Raw genomic sequence first — 18451 nt, 5'->3', positions numbered from 1 at the left:
GAGCCTAGCCTGCGGCCGCACGTGGAGCCCTGCCGGCCCCGCCCCGGACCCAACCAAGCGTCCCGCGGAGGGGTGCCGGGACTCGGGCGCGGGGGAAGGCGGAGGGGGCCTGAGGCAGGAGCAGAGCTGCGGAAGGGCGCTGTGTGTGTGGACCCCTGCGATCGGGACCTCTCCCCACGCGACGGAGGCGGGAGGGGACGCTGTCGGCTCCCCCCTTCTGGCCGAATGGTCCTCCCCGACGCGCGGCCCCCGCTCCCCTGGAACGCGCTCTCCCGAGCCAGTCGGGCTGGGCTGGGCTGGGCGGGGGCGGCTGTTTGGCCTGAGCCTCGTCTTACTAATTCCGAGCGGCGGGCGGAGCGCAGGCCCCTCACAGAGGCTGCGATCCCAGCGGAGGAGGCTTCGTGACTCCTCACTTCCCTCCCGTCCTCCTTCCCGCACCCACCGGCCCGCCCACCCCTCGGGACGCCGCGCCCTCGTGGGTTTTACACTGGATGGAGGGGGCGCGCCTGGAAGCCAAGCCTCCCCCGCTAACTCTCCCTGCGGTTGTAAAGGTAGACACAGCCTCTGTTTGCTGTGGTTTTAGCGTACGTGACCCCCTCCGAAATTCTGTTTGCCTGCTCCCGAAGGTGACGGGTGGGCAGAGGGGCCCCTGGAAGTGTTTTTTTATGGCACCAAGAGTCCAATCAGGAGACTGAGGTTTCTTTGCCTCTTTTCGTTGCTGGGTCCGGGAAAGAGCTGCACCTCGTGGATCAGCCTGTGCCCGCTGGGACCTGCCACTCGGAACTGGAGACAACGGAGAGCCCCAGCCTCCATCCAGCTGGTTCCCGGGCCAGGGATGCACAGCGCCCCCACCTGCTGGGCTGCTGCCCCCCCTCCCCCCCAGGTCTTAGGCCGACTGCTGACCCAGTGACCTCTGACCAGGGGCGGCAGTAACGCCCCACAGGGCCCCTCACTAAACTAATAACAGGGTGTATGTTTCCAGGTATGACAAATGGGTGAGGAGACCAGCAGAGGAGAACCTGAGAAAGGACAATATCCAAAATCAGATTTATGCTGACAGAAGCCAGCTTAAAAAATGCTCTTTTAATCCAAACATCAGTAGGTAAAGCTGGCTGACTGACAGTGTGCCTGTTTGTGTGCCTACTTTGCTTGGCAAAAGACATTCAGTTTTGTGTTTGTTAGGGCTAAAGCTAACTTGGAATAGTTGCCTCTTTCCCAGCTTTTACAATTTGGGAGCCATGATACTGGAATAGACTATTAGAAGCTTTGATCTTTTTTCACAGTTGATAATACATTCATAGTTTAGTTCTGATAAAGCAAAGCGGCAGTGTCTAAGGATATTGCGCTTATGATTTCAAGTCGTGACTTCATATGGAAAAGAAGACAACTACCTCTCGATGATTGCCTTCTAAATTAGTTGTACTTAATAGAATAAAATTAAAAATTAGTCTACAGTAGTTGATGAAAATGTAGGCATTTAAAAGTGGAGGACTGCACTTTTCTCTCATCTTTATCTTTTATATGCATTCAGAATGAGTGCATAGTGAACACTAGTTGGTAAGGCCTTAATTTTATGTCTAATGAGATAGTTCAGCATTTCAGATGAAAAGATAAATGAGTAAGACGTTATTATCTTGGAAAACAGTTCCTAAATCTGATTTCTTTTCAGGCCTTCTGAACCTAGCAGATAAAGAACAACACATTGTTAGATTGTGAAACATTGCTGCAATATAAAATAATTAGGTAAACCAAGGAGAAAAATATTTTAAACAGCTTTAAAAAAAAAACATATGTTTAAGATTGGGTTTATGGTCTAGAATTAGATTGTAGCAAAATTTACTATGTGAATATTTTTTAATCATAATGATCATATTAACAGTGAATACCACAAAAAACATGTACTCTTATATAATACCTTTTGTAAACTAAGTACTTTAAAACTCTTAAAAACCATTTTATAAGCCCCTGAAACATCATAAAATTCTGAAAGGATTGCTTTGGAAAACAACACATAATCTACTCAAGATGGAAGTGGAGCTGAGAGAGGATGGGTTGTGTTAGTTATTTCTTATCACAGGAAATGTTTCCCTGCATTTGTTAAGTAAAGAATTCAAATTCATAGGTAAAGTTATATTTTATGATTCTTTTTGATGTTGAGATATAGTTCTATTTTCATTGGTATGACGAGATGTTTTCCTAAATATGAGACATTCATTGCCCATCAGTGAAAGATCACATTAAGCACATCTTAAATTACTACTCTTTCCATGGCATATAAATATTAACATAACTCTATATTTTTTTGCAGGGAGGAGGGTTGGAAGAAGTTATTCATTCCATGAATTTATTGAGTACTTCCAAACACCAGGCACAGGGTTAGACTCTGGGATTTGAAAGTAAAGATACTCCTAGATTTTATAGTAGTTTGAGGAAGCAGGCCTGTGAGTAAACAGTCACAATCCACTTTAAATCTTGCCAGCGTGAAACTATGCAGGAAGAATCGTGAGAAGGCCTAGGACCTGCAAGGAGGGCATCAGACATCCTCTGTGTGGATAAGAAGGGTGAACTGAGGTGGGAAGGATGAACAAAAGTTTGTCTAGGAACAGGTTGGTTGAGGTGATGGTTCTCAAACTTGGCAGCACGTTGAAATCACCTGGGGACTTTCAAAAACTATGTTCCAGGCATTTGACTTAATTGGTCTGGGATGTGGCCTGGGGTTGGAAATGTTTTAAAAATCCCCAGATTATTCTAAGTGGAGACACATGTGGGAACCATGGGTTGTGGAAACCTTGGGTCACACAGCATCTCAGGTAGGGGGGGCACAGAGTGAGGACTGGGGGCAGGGGCAGGTAGTGTTTAAAGCATGATGGCCATAGCCTCATTTTATAATTGAAGAGGCTTAAGCTTTGGTGGCCCATATTTACACAATTTTGGCATGAAGAACACAAATAAAAAAGCAAAGAGATTGAACTTCTCTAATTCACATTCCTTTACAAATATTTTCCAAACATTAAACTAGTATTTTGAGAATTATGATCAGTTCAGTACATTCAAAGAAAAAAATTTACTTGTTTTTCATCTTCCATATATAATTCAGGGTTATTTGGGACTCAGTATGTGTTAATGCTGAAATAGAATTTAGAGAGGGATACCTCGATGGTTCAGTGGTTAAGTGTCTGCCTTGGGCTCAGGTAATGATCCCAGCATCCTGGGATCCAGTGCCATATAGGGCTCTCTGCAGAGAACCTGCTCCTCCCCCTGCTTATTTCTCTGCCTCTCTGTCTCTCTCATGAATAAATAAATAAAAGCTTTAAAAAAAAGAGAGCGAGAGAAAGAAGTTGGTAATTTGACATACTGGCTTTTAAAGAAGACCTTCTCCAAATTAAATATTGTTCCCCATTCTGGCTGAAGGTCATAATAAAAAAATTAGGTTCTTTTTTTTTTTTTTTTTTTTTTGGTAACGACCAAAGTTCCATTTAAAAAGCAAAACAAAATACATTTGAAAGCAATCAAAATTCATTTAAATAAGTCCCACTCTAAGGTCTTAAATATCCATTTAGCTAATGTATATTATTTTGAAAGACAAACGAATCAGATGTCGAAACTTAACAGTGCAGTGATATAGTCCTGGTTCTCATGGTCTTCCATTTAAAATGTTCTTTTTATTATTCTCAGTGGTATATCATCACTGTGTTTTGTTACACAAAAATACCAAAAGAGATTTTAATTCTCAAGTCAGGAAAATTGATTATCAAATAATGTCTCATTATTATGCACCAAGAGCCCCTAACCAGAACAAATAATTTTGCAGGGGTAGCACAGCACAGGGATTAATATATTATGGAGCACTCGAATGCAGAAAGATTTACCTTTACCCTGTTTAGAGACACAAAGTCAAAAAACTAACTGAATTCTGTTTTGGCCATCAAACTTTGAGAAAATATTAAAAACAGGATGAGAAAATATTTAAAACAGGATAATCTGATTATCCTGGGACAAAATTTGTTTTTTTTAATAATAAATTTATTTTTTATTGCTCTTCAATTTGCCAACATACAGAATAACACGCAGTGCTCATCCCATCAAGTGCCCCCCTCAGTGCCCGTCACCCATTCACCCCCACCCCCAGCCCTCCTCCCCTTCCACCACCCCTAGTTCGTTTCCCAGAGTTAGGAGTCTTTATGTAATATGTAAAACTTTACAGGAGACATATTTGAAGAACCATTTTTCTTTCCATTCTATTATGGCTTTAGTTTCACCAAAACACCACATTACTGTTCCTTGAGGGCTTAAATACATGAATACTCCAGACAAGTTTGATAAGACTGGGTGCGCCAGGCTAGGCCCTTCACTTGAGCAGAGGCAGCTCTAAATGGGGCAGTAAAGGTTCACACTGCAAAAGGTGGAGTGCCCCAGCACTGAAGTGTTGGAGGGAAAAGTCATAGTGGCAGAGAGGCCATGCTTGTTTGAGGAATACTGCTGTTAACTAAAATATAGTGAGGAATTAAGTGTGCAAATAGCATTTCTGCTCTATGCATGGGGCTTCACATTCTAAAGACTGAAGATAGGTACAGAAAAATGTCTAGTAGAAGGGACAAGACAAGGGGTAGGCTCCCTATAGGATGAGGCTTCATTATGTGTGCCATTTGTGTTTATACAATGGGCCTTAAAGTTCCCAGAGCAGTGTTTCAGCTCTGATTCCTTGATTCCTCTCTGAAAAGCTGAAGGAAAACACTCCTACCCCCAGAGGTGGGAGACCACTCCCTCCACTCCCCATTGTGGGAGACAGATGAGCAGTGAAAGGAAGTAGGAATCTGGTGATAGATTGGTTACTCCAAATTATGCCTCAGGCACACTCTGATTATCTTTATCTGAGATAATATTCCTTGAGGAGTCACTTACAAACACAAATGATAACACTACAGATGTCAGTGAAATTCTCATCAGTATTTTATGACCTCTTACCAATTTGTGCCTGAGACATATGAAGCTAGAATAGAAAGGAGATGTGAACATCCATCTGCCAGAACACAGGCTTACAGCCCAGCCAATACTGGCTTTCTTGAGGCTACCAACAAAAGTTTCACTTATGAAGAGAGTTGATGAAATCTGTACATGCTGTTTTAATTTGGTGACCTTGTGTAGATTTTAAGCATAACAAATGTGCCTTTTAGCTTTATCTGCTTGAAAAAGAATGATGAATAAAAGCACAGGTAAGATGTGCTAGCTCAGGAATTTCTCAGGAAGTTCATTGAAATTAAAGGTCTCTGTTGGTGGGGCCTCCAAGGAACACCCTATCTAACTGTGGTGGTCGGGGTTTTGGTTATAACACAAGGTCCTGATGTGCTGTTTGTATTACTCACTTGTATGTGAGGGAAAAAATATCTGTGAACACCCACTTTGGTTCCCTGTTTTCCTCTCACCTGATCCTAGGTTAGAAACAAAATCTACTTTCACTCTTGTTTGGCATGCCTATGGAACCAAATGCCGAAAAAATCATAAGGAGTTCTTCCATAGGCAAAGCACTGGTTATATATTTCTTTTTCAAGGGTAGCCTAGTATGTCATTCTATTAGCCTACACAGAATACTTCTGCTATAGTTCTTTAAAGAAAGAACATTGGTAATTAGGCATGGAGTTCGAATTAGAAACCAAGGATTGTGAGCTTGTTCTCAAATGACCTCAAACCCAGATACTTAGTTTTGACAGGCCTGGAGAAGAAAGTACTAGGTGATAGCACTCTTAACTATATCTAGCTTTGAAGGTAAGACTCTTGGGGTAGAGAGGTAGGGCTAGGCCTTCTTAAACACACTTCCCTTTAAAAACATTATTATGTGGGGCACCTGGGTGGCTCAGTGGTTGAGGTCTGCCTTTGGCTCAGGTCATGATCCTGGGGTCCTGGGAATGAGTCCTGCATCAGGCTCCCCAGAGGGAGCCTGCTTCTCCCTCTGCCTATGTCTCTGCCTCTCTCTCTGTCTCTCATGAATAAATAAATAAAAATCTTTTAAAAAATAAAACTTTATTATATATTTATGATTCACATATTATTAAACATTTTATGATTTCTTAAACAAAAATAGAATCAGCAAATCAGTGATTTTTTGTTCTGCCCATAGTTCTATATTGGATAATAATTTTTGTCCCTTACACCCTAATTTCTTAAGAGATAATGGGATATATACTTAACATATAATTTTACATATATATACTTCATATAAAATACAAATCAATATAAAATATTTGATCACATGACTTTTCATAGCACTTTTCTCATCTGAAATTATGAATATGTTCACTTGTTTGTCACTGTCTTTCCCTTTAGAATTTAAGCCTCATCTAAACACAGACCTAGTCTGACTAACTGCTGTGACCTCAGCATCTAGAACAGTGTCTGGTATATATTTATTGAATGAATGAATCCCATGAATGATGTATACGGAAGGGGTGTGTGTGTGTATGTGTGTGTACACACATGTATGTTGAGGGAGGGTGGAAAAAAGTTACTGAGATGAGAATGGAAAAAGTTGAACATTTTCTGAGATGGATTTTGGGCAGATATTCCAGGTAATGTGAGAAAGGATCTATCACTTAATACTTTTGGTTGACTTGAGTGGAATACCATATATCACCCAATTCATATAATGTTTATATTTAATGTATAAATCTATAATCAGAAAAATTATACATCTATCAATATTCCTTAATGTATATTTTATTTCTATTTGCAGCTTTCCTTCCACCTGACTCACCCTGCAGACTTTTGAAAATATTAAGAAGAATGTTAGAGGGATTTTACTAGAGCAGTTAAACAATTATTGAATTTCTTGCCAACTAGATACTCTTGGGAACAGGATGGTTTGTGTTGAGCAAGGGAAAAGTAAATGGCCCTACTTCCTTTTGCTCAGTGCCCCCACATCCATGTGAAGTTTTCCTTGAGTCATCTGGAACTGCTCCATCTCTGAACACTGGAAACCTCCCCACCGTTGCCACATCCTACCCTTCTACCTCTCCCACCAGAGCTATTGTTTGACTTGAGACTTTTCAGTCACCAAAACCCTCCCAGTTCTTCCAGTTAATTGGCCATTTTTGGCCTCACTTTCCTCTTCTTTCCTTTGGAATTCAAAGCCTACGTTCACTATTTTGAATGTATTCTCCCCTGTAGTCTATGCCCCATATCTCCTTGACCTTCTAATAAAGCTTTCCCAACAACCCTAATATTCAGGAAAACTTGGTCACCATTTTCTTGCTTATTGCTTTGAAGTCACCAGGGAGACTAAAGAAAATCTAATGAATGTGCTGATTAGATAACATCTGAGCAGGGAGCACTTACAGATGCTTGATCAGCTTCTTGTGCTGATTAGATAACATCTGAGCATGGAGCACTTACAGATGCTTGATCAACTTCTTATTCATCCCTGGTGGACTCCCTTTCCCTTTTACCAAAGTGTTCAGATTTTTTTTTAAGGATTTATTTATTTGAGAGAGGTGGGCAAGGGGCAGAGGGAGAGAGAGTGTCTTAAGCAGACTCCAGGCTGATCACAGAGCCCAACTCAGGGATCGATTTCATGACCCTTTGATCAGGCCCTGAGCCAAAACCAAGAGACGGACACAACCAGCTGCATTACCCAGGTGCTCCACAATGTTCTTATTTCTGTGTCTCTCTTCAAGTCCCTCATCCCAGTCTAAAACGCTGCCACTCTCAAGGGTCAACCTAGCCCATCTCTACTAGCAGGCCACTGGTCTGAAAGGCTTAAGTATTACCTCGTTGAATGCTCACAACAGCCCTTTGAGGGAGGCACTATCATTATTCCTATCCTACAGATGCCTAAGATCTTAAAGAAAGTAAGTGGTGGATCTGAACTCAGGAAATTTGTCTCAAAGCTCACACATGCTCTCCCTAAACTGTCTTATTTATGGTGCAGAGCTGACTCCAGGAGTTTTCTCACTAGGGCTTGAGTTCTCCCCACCTCCAAACATCTATGTGTCTTCCTTGGAAGCTGTTCTCTCCCTACCCCTCTCAGCCAACATCCTACCAAAGCTCTATATCCCGATCCCACCTAGCTGTTCAGGGGCCTTCTCCATCATTTGTTTATTCACTTAGCAAGTACATAGTAAGTACCTGTTGTATACCAGGTATTGGGGACACAGGTAGACAAGGCCTAATCTTCCAACCTAGGAGATTATCTAATTATTCACTCTCCCCCTTAAGTATTCAGTATCTGGCCAGCTCCTAGACCATTCTTCGCATTAATAGAGTGTTGGAATCACTGGACATTTTACACTACACCTAGCACTGACCCGGGCAGGACACCAGATACATGTCTGACAGATGGCTGAATGATTCCAGGTAAAGTAATTATAGTTTGGAAGTTTGTCCTTAGTCCTCTTTCTGAAAAGTAGCCCACTGCAGGTGGGCCTCTAGCTCATACCTTTTTGTCAGCAGATCTGGGAAGGTTTGGAAAACTAACCCTTTGTCATTATGGACTAAGTGGCACTTTAGCTGAAATGTATTCCCACCAAAGGTACCCCAAACTGGTAATTGTGACTTAAGCCTTGTAATCTATTGGGAAAAGAAAGACACAATCTTATTAAAGCAATTTCAGCATTGGTAAGGGGGGAGATATTTATCAGACTAGGCACCTTTTAAACTTATATTTTGCCACTTTTAATCTAGCAATTCTCAACTAGAGGGTGATTTTGCCCCCAAAAGAACATTTGGCAGTGTCTGGAGACATGTTTGGTTATTGCAACTCAGGGGGTTGGGAGGAGTGTCTAGTGGATAGAGGCTAGGGATGCTACTAAGCATCCTACAGTGCGGGGCACCACACAACAAAGAATTATTGCCCCCAGTTGAGAACCATGGATTTAAAGGGTGATCTTGGGGATCCCAGGGTGGCTCCGTGGTTTAGCGCCTGCCTTCGGCCCAGGGCGTGATCCTGGAGTCCCAGGATCGAGTCCTACGTCGGGCTCCCTGCGTGGAGCCTGCTTCTCCCTCTGCCTGTGTCTCTGCCTCTCTCTCTCTCTCTCTCTCTCTCTCTGTGTGTGTGTGTGTGTGTGTGTGTGTGTCTCATGAATAAATAAACAAAATCTTTTAAAAAATAAAAAAATTAAGGGTGACCCTGACTGGAACATTTAGTTACCCTGTAAGTTGGATTTGAGGGAAGGGTCCCTTTGGGAATGCTGACTGAGCCTGCTGAAGGTCTGTTGAAAAGTTGATAGAGGTGAATCATTTGGGACCTACAGAGCCAGGTATTCAGGCTGAATTTTTCCACCTACTCTTTCCCTAACTTTACCTGGATTTTTGTCTTAGCCCCAAGACACCTGATACACATTCTATGTCTTCTTTATCACCTATTTTAGTGTATAGTGACTTCAAGAAGGAAAAGTAAAGTGGATAATCCCTATATCTGACAAAAGAATTTTTTTTTTTTTACATAAGTATAGTTTCTACCTCTGGCTATAAAATTTCTAACGTGGTGGAACACTATTCTGCTTGTCAACAGAGTTATAGGAAGATCTCAATCCAAATTAAATGACAGGTAAAAGAAGAAAAAAGCTGGAAACACTAGTGCTTTTCACTTACATTAATGAAGAATCAAGTTTTGAACTAAAATTAGTGTTAAAAACATATTAATAAAGTATAAAGTTTATATTTTAACCAGGCCTGACTAGTTATTAGCTCTTATAATGAATAATTATAATTATTTAATTTGCTAAATTTTATTTTTAAGTAGTAGAAATGCACATAACAGAATAAATAATATCAGTTTTTAGCAAATGGCTCCTGCCAAGTATATATAAATAAACTTTGAAAGGATCATTAAGGCCATTAAAAATTATTTGCCTGGATCATATTCTTCACATTCCTATTGCCTAAAGTCATTTCCTATCTCTATGCCTCCTTCCATCATTCTTCATATCATTAACATTTATCCTAAAGAATATATATGTCTGTATTCAAATGTATTCAAAGTCTCATGAAATCAAAACCCCAGAATAACTATAAAAAGTGTCAAATATTACCACTTAGACTTATTAGCTGATTTCTTTTAGACCATTTTTTTCCAAACTTGCAAACGTATCTGAACCATCTAAGAACTAGGGGCAAGGCTGGGCATCTCAGAATAATATACAACAGCAACAACGTCTTCGAAGGATTCTGACACCCATCTGTGACCACATGTGTAATTGCACTGTTAATGCTCATGCTAAAGTAAGATGTAAATGAAGAGTCCAGATTCAAGATACTTGAGAAATATTTAATTTGATACCTCAAAATGCTTTAGCTATTGTAACTCTATAAATCCCTTCCAATGAATAAAACTAGGTGGGAGGGAAGGTGGAGGGAAAAATGTGTTAAGATGTGATAGTAATCTTTTATCGCAATAAGGACAGTGATGTCCAATTTGAATTAGGGAAGGGTTGCCTATTTTTGATTCTTTGTGATGTGAATGGAGTAACTAAAACTGTGATTTTCGATTTGGTCAATAAGAAGCTATTCAACTAAAGATAAAACAAGGATGCTGACCAGTCTTACTGAATAATGTAATTGCATCTACTCCCCAGAAACTTCCACATCAATCTAACAGTGGATAAATGAATCACAGTCTTAATTAACATTTCCAGAAATATGCTGATGGGCAGCTGTAAGAAAGTGGAATATAGGATATGTAAGCATCCCAATTTCTACTTTTTTTCCATTTCACAGCTTTGCTCTTTTGATGCTGCCTAATAAACATGTACATATTCCATCCCTACTGCAGTGACTCACCCAGGACTTTGGAAGGTGACACCTCATTGATAAATACAAGGTTGCATGGATAGATACTATTTTGTTCTATGAGTGACAAGTAACGTCAGAAGACTGGTTTCCAGGAATGCAATGCACTTAAAATAATGACAGGTGATTGTTTATTGATCATTTACTATGTTTTAGGTACTGTGCCAAATGTTTTATCTAATAACAACAGCCACCCTATGAGATATGTACCATCACAATTCCTATTTGGCAAGAAGGTATCAATAGGCAGTGCTTGATCACACCCTTCCACTCCAACAGCTTAAATTTGCCTGTGTTTTAAATTGATCAGACTAAAGGAATAATGACCAAAGCTCTCAGGTAAGTTACTACACCCCCTCTGCATTCATCGGCAACTCAGTTCTTTCCCTTCAAATTTCCAGTTACTTCATTTGAGCCATAAAGGAGAGAGCATAAAGGAAAGAGGTGGACAGTTCAGGGGAACATACTGGGATCCGACTGGCAGTCCCTGGAATCACCTCTGCCTATTAAGTGTCTATGATTTTATCATTGCTAGAGCCAGGTTGTAAAATCTAGCATGCGACAAGAGCCTCCTGTGTCAGCTGTGGCTCCCAGAACGGTGGTTGGCAATCCTGAGTCTCCAGGAGGAATTCAAACAATGCAGACCTCCACAGCTCCAGGCTTTCAGCCTGAATGGAATGGTAGGGACCAAATTACTGTTCCTATTGGCATTGAAGATTGGTCACTACGCTATCCTGTCTCGTTCAGCTCATTATCCATGGAAAGAACTCGGCAAACTTTTTTCTTACTCAGAGATTTCCCTATCACTCTTCGCAACTTGGAGAACTCTTGAAAAAAAAAATGTCCTTGAGTTTCAAGAAAAACCAGCCATTAAAATCTTTTGGGGGATCTGGGGAAAGATGATTTAAATTGGGATGATTTTTAAAAACTGTTTTAGGTGGGTGAGGGGATGGGTAAAATAGGTGATGAGGGTTAAGGAGGGCCCTTGCTTTGCTGAGCACTGGGTGTTATATGGAAGTGTTGACTCACTGTACTGTACACCTGAACTGATTTTTTATATTGGAAGTTAACTAACTGGAATTTAAATAAAAACTTAAATTAAAAACTCTTTTAGATGGACTTATGGATTTTTTTGGACTTAAGGATTTTATTTATGAAGGTACAAACAGATCAACTTGTAATATGAATTTCATCTTTGTCCTCACATTTCAAAATTGCTCCCACTATTGTAAGCCCTACTTCAAAACATATCCCTTTAGCTTTGTGACCTATTATGCTAATTAACAAGGAAAAATATTCTTGTTCTCCATTCTCTTTGCCTTTGTTTTTATTTTTTTATTTGGGTATAGTTAACACACAATATTATATTAACTTCAGTCATACAACTTAGTGATCTGACAAGCTTATACATTATGCTAATGTTTACCACAAGTGTATCTACCATCTGTCCTGTTATGTCACTATTACATATCATTGACTATATTCCTTAGTCTGTACCTTTTATTTTTGTGTCTTATTCATTCCATAACTGGAAGCCCCTGTCTTCTTCTCCCCTTTACCCATTTTGCCCAATCCCAGCCCCCTCCCCTCTGGCAACCATTAGTTTGTTCTCTGTATTTTTAGGTCTGATTCTGCTTTTTGTTGTTTATTCATTTGTTCGTGTTTTTTGTTTTTTTGGTTTTTTTTTTTTAGATTCCACTTATGAGTGGAATCATATGGTATTTGCCTTTCTCAGTCTGACTTATTTCACTTAGCATAATACCCTCTAGGCTTGTTTTTAGATACACCAAGCATTTATATTGTGTGCCAGTAGGATAAAATGTAGTTGCTAATTGTACTGTTCTGCAATGCTGATAACATGCCATTTGCTTTATGTCAGTTTTTCCCCCCAGCAACTATGTCTAGCCAATAGTATCACTTTTACATGTTATGCTTCCAAAAAATAAAAATAAAAATTTGCAAAAGCATGTTTCCTAAAATTAGGGAATTGCACATATATTTAACATCATTTACATACTAAATGGGGACACATCAATTATAGAGTAAAATCAGTTTTTAAAGGATTTTCATTTAATGATTGTTATGTAAAATGTGTATTTATTCCCTTAAATAGGAAACATTCATACAAGTAAAGTTCCCTGCCAATTATTTTAAAGAAAAAACTTTTTAAAATGTAAAATACAATTGCTGTTTACTTGAAATGTTTAATGAATGTGAGAAGATAGTTCAGAACAAAGCTGGCCTTTTCTTCCCTACGGTTGTGTCAGTCTTGGGAAGGGGCTCTCCTACCCCTCAGGTCATCTCTCTCAGGGTATAGAATCAGGACAGAAAAACTGCTACCCCATGACCCTTGGGAAATGAGCACCATACCTCATAATAATGAGAGTCTTTCAGAGGTCACATCCCACATTCTGGCCTTTTCCCTCTAGATTTTATCTTCAAATTGGACTTTCCATATGAAAAAGTAGCTTTTGGACAGCATCTTGCAGTTTTTTAAACCACAAGCATCATTTCATTTACCTCACAACAGTACAGAGACTCATGAACCATTTTCAGCCCAAGTCAGCATTTCACATCGCTGTTTCTCTCTAGCTGCCCAGAATGGGCCAAGAGCACATAGTTAGAGAGAAAAATGGTCAATTGTAGGCAAATTTGATACATTGACCAAAGCAATTCAATCAGTTGAAGAGAGGCCTAGAACTCTAGGGTAGGAGTGAGCGGAACAGTCAAACAATGATCCCCACCTGCCTTCCTCATTTATTCTGCATATGTGAACACAAACAGGTCAGAGTGAAGAGACAGGTACATAGCACAGCACTTTCATTGTGTTCTTTACTAGGGTAAAATGTGTTTTCCTAGATAAAAAATGTTTGGAAAAGACTGGTGGTAGCTGCTTTATTGGGTGATTTCTACATGCCAGGCACTCTCCTAAGTGCTATCTAAGTGGGGCTTTTTTTTTTTTTTTTCCATTTAATTCTTATGCCTCCCACAAACCTGTGAAGTAGGTAGCATTTTTTTTTTTTCTTTTTGTAGTCACTTTAAGAAAATGAGATAACTGAATCATAGAGAAGTTCCTTGTGCTAAGACCTATTCCCCCAGCCCCGGCTTTATTAAGATATAATTGATATATAACATTATGTAAATTTAAGACATACACTGTGATGATTTGATATATGCATAAATAGCAAAATGATTACCACAATAAGATTAGTTAAGACGTCTATCCTTGTCTAAGTTCTAAAGCCAGAATTCCAACCCAAACAATTCAACTGCAGAAGATATGCTCTTCACAACCAGATAAGTATGCTGCCTTGTGGTAAAATTTACTTCAATTATTAAAAGAAATGAGAGTATTTAAAATTGTTTTTCTAAATATGTTTAAAAATTGAACAACAAAGAGCCTTTACCTATATGTGGAAGTTTTGCTTGCCAATACCTGGGCTCATGTAATTCAGAATGGCACTGGGTCTGTGCACAGGGTCATACCAGACTCTGCCTACTTAATACTGGAAAGATTTGAAGCTTAACACTGGACACTGTTCAGGAGCCTCAGGAGAGGAATAATTCTTTAAAAAATAGGATTTTATTAAAGGAAACTTTAATTCAATCTCACATTTCATTTTATAAATGAGAAAACTGAAGCTCAGATTAAGTGAAATTACCAGGTTATACAAAGCTAAGTAGTAGCAGAGCCAGGATTCAAACCTGGGCTTTCTGTCTGCATTTTCTCAGTAACTCAAAGCTGCCCCCAAATTTGTGAGACAGAATTTTCCATTTCCTTTCGAACATTTTAAGAAATGTCAAAAGCTAACATCCATGTATTTAAATAAATTTATCTAAATTTATTTTTGCCTCTGTTATATACATCAGTAAATGAAAATGTGTTTGGATTTCCCAAGGGTACTTGAATTTCATGAGTTTTACATTTCGTACAAAGGGGCCCGGCTCAGCAATTTAATTTTCGTGGGCTAAGAGCTCTGATTAAAGCCTTTACCTCAACAAATAATTGGTTTTGAGGATAGGGGATAGAGCTAATTCAGAGATATGATAAGCATTCATTCATTTACTCAGACATATATTGCATGCCTATTATGTTTTAGGCACTGTGTTAGGTATAGGTCATACAAATATAATTATGACATAGTTCTTTCTCTTTAGGAATATTTTTTCACTTTCTTTCCTATTAGCAAGGATCTGATATATTCTTGCTGCTCTCAAATTAGATTGATGTCTCCTCCAGTTGTATTAAGAGTATTATTTGCCATATGCTACATGATTTTAGACGGTAAGAGACAAACATTTTAAAAAAATATGTGTTCATTTCAGAGTATTTCAGAAAAACAAAAACAGCTCAGAAACCCATATTTAATGGGTGTTATGGCTTGGGACATAGCTAATTATGCTCGTGATCCATTTTATACAGACATGATGCTCAGGCACGTTCTGTAATAACATTTTGAAAGTATGACAATATGATGGATTTTTTGAAAAGTACAAATGATATAGATTAACAGCATGGATTCTGCATATATTGAATTTCTCTGTTCATAACTGCATTTTTTAAAAAGATATATCAAATTGTGACTTCTGAAGGCGACCCCCATTTAGTATGTGAAATATAATATATAACTCTTTTATGTTAATGATGCATAATGCCATTCTCTAAGCAATTTTGTTTTAGGTACACACATTAGAATTTATTAGAGTTTTTATTCATATTGTTATCTATATTGTCTGCTTTAAAATGCTTTTATTTATGAAATGTAACATTGCTTTTATTATAATTTTATGGTTACTTTGTAATTATGGCAAGTAATTATTCACTTTTTCATTTTTAATTAAAAGATGTGTTCACATCACAAACAGAAAATATCAAAACTAATCCATAAAAACCAGCCATGTTAAACTTACTTGCTTAATGAGATGCTTGAGCTTCTAGTTAGCATCTGCAGCTTCAACCTGCATATCTGGGCAATCTGCTTTTTGGTATATTCAGACTCTCTCACACACCTACATCACTGCTTTGTAAGCTCTTAAACAAAACACCACGCTATGAATGACTGGGAGAGGTGTAAAGGCTGTAACATTCCAGAGGAAGCTAGCATCTCAGATTTCCCAACTAAAAAACCCTGGTAGTATGATTTTAAGAAAGAGGGTGAGAGAGAAGAGGAGGCAAAGCAACAACAGACTCCCAGGTGCAATTTCCAGAAAGTCCGATTTAGTAGCTTGGGGCTGATTATTCTGCATTTTAAAAAACTCTTCAAGGTCAGAAAATTCAGCCCTACAAAAAAAATATTGTAAAAAAATTCCCACCTATCCCATTTCTTAGATTGAACCTTTATTAGTATTTTGCCATATTCACTGCATCTATTTCTTGGGAAGGATTTTACAGCAAATCCTAAGCATCATGACATTTCACACTAAACACTTGAGTAGGCATCCTTAAAAACTGGCCTTTTGTGAGTAACCAGATACTATTATCATTCCTAATAACATTAATAATAGTTCCTTAGCCTTCAAACTTTCTACAGATCCCCAAAATGTCCCCTCACAGTTGGTTTGCTGAAATCCAGGTCCAAACAAGTGCCATGAGTTGCATTTCATTATTAGACGAGTAGGTTTTGTTTTTAAAGGAAGGGTTCCCCTTTCACAGAGACTACTGTGAAAAGAGTGCTCAGTCAGGCTGGCCCTTTCAGCTTTTAGAAGCAAATTCAGACTTAGAAAGGGGGCATAGATAGCATTTCTCTTTCAACATATTTCTGTGCTCCAGGAGTTTACCAGTCAGGGGCTTTAGGGCAGATATTAGACAGAATCCAGGTGAAATGGCAAAAGTTGCCTGCATGTGTGAACCTCAGGTAGACAAGAAACTGTACGACTAAAGCAACTGCAAATTTGCTGTGCTGTCTTTCCCCAAAATGTTGTACAAAATGTTCCTGTGATTAAAAGTTTCCCTTTCAGAAATGCATAAACTTGTGGAATCACCATGTTGTATAACCTGAAACGAATGTAACTTTGTATGTTAGCTATACTAACAAAAAACAAAAAGTTTTTCTTTTCAAGCAGTTCAGGAAATACTCCCATGCAGCATCCCCCTCTTGGAGGCTCATAATGTACATTTAATATATTAAAGCCTGTTTGGTGTTGCACAGATTTTATTCAGTGTTTCCCAAACTCATCTGATTTATGGAGTTGGGTTTCTTTTCCCCATAGATCACCTGTTAACATCTTTTAGAACATAGTTTGAGAAGTGCATTGATTCAATGCTACTATTATTATTGCTTTTATTAGGTACACCAATGACCATTTGTTCTGGTAAAGGATTGAATAATCACATTTGCTAGTTTTCCCCCTCACTCTTAGATCCTGTGGTATAAACTGGAATTTTTAATTCCCACTGAAAGTTAAGTGCTAGCAAGTACACAATATGAGCCCAGTAACAAAATGCTGCCAGAGTTAGGATTTAATCTAAAGCCCTAAAATTTGAAGACTTAATTGGTAAAAATCCAGGTACCTGACAGGGTTGAGTGTCATTAGAGAAAAAAATAATTTCACAATGTATTACTTATATTCTCATCTCCCCATCCCCTGTCCCTTTTACTGCACTTCGAAACGATGCGTGAACCTATGCGTCTAACTTGATGCCCTAAGGAATAGAAGAACCTAGGGAAATAGTGCCATTCCCCTTGAAACTAGTCATTCTAAAGAGGAGTTCTCACTTTTCCTTTCATGATGATCATATAAACATTTGTGAAAAACAAATGAAGTAAGTGGCACATAAATCAAGTACTCCTAAAGATGGAGATTAAGGAGTTCTCCACTCTGGAATCTGTAAATGTGTTTTTTGTTTTTGAGAGTTGCTCCAAGCACCATGTAGCCTCTTCTGAATGCTCTTCTCTATCTACACACTGCTGTGACCGCCACCACGCAGGGATGCCAGGTGGTGGTGGGTGGCAATGACATCAGGAGAGATTCCACTCACCCGAGGGAAGCAGAACTATTACTCAAAAAATGTACCAGTTTAATTCTGGAACTTCTTAGTTTCTCACCCCAGGTGGTAAAAATGTCTCCACACTATCTGGGCAAGGGTTTAGAATGAACAATCTTTTCTCAGCTGGGACAAAGTCAAAATGCCTACGCAATAAACCAGACCACCACCTCTCTCCATTCCTTCTGTGGCTGTGAGTTTGACTCTTTATCCCCACGGTTTGAACTTTGTAGATATATACAGCCCCCAACTATGGAAATAAGAGAAGCCCTGCACCACAAAATAAGTGTCAGCTGTATAATACAGGTATAATAATTGACCATTGTAAATCTCATTGTTAAATTTTCTCATTAGTTAGCAGTTACATTAACTTTTTCCCTCTGCTCATCAGAATTCTCCCCCCTTGATTATTTCCTCTCAGTTGGCACAGTGAAATAAAATTGGATTCCAACTAGGTGACCCAGCTTGTAACCCATAACCCAGCTTCACTTAGTAAGTGTGTTGTTATGCAAATTACCTAACCCTTTCTGAGCTTTCACAGCTTCACCTGTAAATGGTGATTACAAGATTATCTCAAGGATTATGAGAATTTCAAGATATGAAAAATATGAAAATGCTCATCTCATATCCAGTATGAGGGGAGTTGGCAGATGTTGGGTTCTTTGCTTTCTTTTCTTCTCTCCTCTT

General features: G+C 39.1%; 1 protein-coding gene and 1 long non-coding RNA gene across 6 annotated transcripts in view; one reads left to right on the top strand and one right to left on the bottom strand.

The window, feature by feature from the left end:
* FRMD6 (FERM domain containing 6) overlaps positions 1-18451 on the bottom strand; it is a 232166-nt gene that overhangs the window by 74212 nt on the left and 139503 nt on the right. The window lies entirely within an intron of this gene.
* Positions 296-11849, top strand: LOC111097034. Of its 5 annotated transcripts, none has more exons than XR_005363254.1 (6): positions 296-551; positions 983-1098; positions 6728-8346; positions 10566-10669; positions 10763-10902; positions 11181-11849. It is a non-coding gene; the product is annotated as an uncharacterized LOC111097034 (long non-coding RNA). The 5 variants fall into 5 exon arrangements; XR_005363253.1 differs by having other exon boundaries at positions 983-1102; XR_005363252.1 differs by having other exon boundaries at positions 983-2571.

Source organism: Canis lupus, chromosome 8 (genome assembly GCF_011100685.1).
Source record: "Canis lupus familiaris isolate Mischka breed German Shepherd chromosome 8, alternate assembly UU_Cfam_GSD_1.0, whole genome shotgun sequence".
In the NCBI taxonomy this organism is placed as follows: Eukaryota; Metazoa; Chordata; class Mammalia; order Carnivora; family Canidae; genus Canis; species Canis lupus.
Note: the sequence above shows the minus strand (reverse complement) of the source record. Positions and strands in the feature narration are given on the sequence as shown.